Genomic DNA, 1,451 nt, shown 5'->3' with positions numbered 1-1,451 from the left:
ATTACAAGTAATAATTTCGAGATAAGACCGGCTATGATTCAGATGATCTAGAACAATTTACAGTTTAGGTGCACTATGATAGATGACTCTAATCAACAATTAAAATGGTTTTTTCAACTTTGTGATACTTTTAAGTATAACAGGATCATTAATGATTCTTTTCGTCTTCGATTATTCCCCTTCTCCATGATTGATAATGCTTTTTTTTGTTAGACTTGCAGGTATCAGGGTCTATCACGACATAGGATGAACTCACTGGAAAATTCTTATAAAAGATTTTCCCAATTAGCAAAGCAATGCAACTAAGAAGAAAGATTGTTGTTTTTAGACTGATGGAGGGAGAAAGTTTCTATGAGACATGGGAACAATTCAAAATGTTGATTAAAAAATGTCCGCACCATAGATTTCTTGAGTGAATGCAACTGTAGGTATTTTATAATGGGTTGGATGCAAATGCACGATCTGGATTAGACAAAGCAGTAAGAGGAGCCCTTATTAACAGAAAGTATGAGGATGTGTATGAAATCATCGAGAATATGGTAATAAACTCCTACTAGTGGCCAATTGAACGATTCACATATGGTTAGAAACCCACAATGGTAAAGGGAGACCATGAAACAAACCCCAGGCCAGACAACCCTGGGAAGTCATCAAGGTGGGAATTAATCCAAAAATGGTATTGCCGATCCGTGAACACCTTAACCCCAAACTAGTCTAGATTGTGAGGTTAGAAGATAAGTACTTCTTTCTGACTTGTTATATTAGTGGAAGATCAAATGATCCTACTAGGGTAGTGACTTGTTGATTGACGAGGAACTCAAAATGATAGTTGATAGAGATTACCGAAGCAAGCTAATCACCCAAAATCAAATTTGATTTATTCTTCCATTTTAATCTCTTGAATCTTATTTTTTCTATGTTGTTTTATTCTTATTATTATAAAAAACCCAAAGATCCTTATTTTATATTCTTCGTACTATAACTGAACAGAAAGTACTAATTAGATCTTTTAATGTTTAGGTTAGAATTGATCTACCACTCGAGTACAATCCTCAGAGTACCTACCCACTTCGTCATAAAACTATATTACAAATAGGTCTGTATAATTATGGATACCACCTCATAATTCTATATTTTAGTACAGTATTCACACTCTGGACGTTAGTACGTCCGGAGGTGGTCAAATACTTAGATAAGAATGTTTGATGATGTCATATGAGATATAAGTCTTATAGATAGTCATAGAGACATGAATGCTTGAATTGATTATTATTCATTTGGTTTAATCCAAAGAATGAAAAAAATTGTGTATAGTGGGATGCTTAAGGATGACCTAAGGCATTGTTTGAATAGCAAGTTCTTAAATGACCATGCCTTAATGTTAGTAATCCCTTGTTCCCTCAGGGAAGTTGCATCCTCTAGAAATTCTTGAGTGGAAGCGGGACAATATC

General features: G+C 34.4%; 1 non-coding gene across 1 annotated transcript; it reads right to left on the bottom strand.

Moving 5' to 3' along the window:
- Positions 1-299: 299 nt before the first annotated feature.
- LOC121207566 (small nucleolar RNA R71) lies at positions 300-406 on the bottom strand. Its single transcript, XR_005902647.1, has one exon. It is a non-coding gene; the product is annotated as a small nucleolar RNA R71 (small nucleolar RNA).
- Between the last annotated feature and the right edge of the window lie 1,045 nt (positions 407-1,451).

This window comes from Gossypium hirsutum, chromosome A01 (genome assembly GCF_007990345.1).
Source record: "Gossypium hirsutum isolate 1008001.06 chromosome A01, Gossypium_hirsutum_v2.1, whole genome shotgun sequence".
NCBI classification, from domain to species: domain Eukaryota; kingdom Viridiplantae; phylum Streptophyta; class Magnoliopsida; order Malvales; family Malvaceae; genus Gossypium; species Gossypium hirsutum.
The sequence above is the reverse complement of the archived record's forward strand: the minus strand, read 5'-3'. Positions and strand labels throughout refer to the sequence as shown.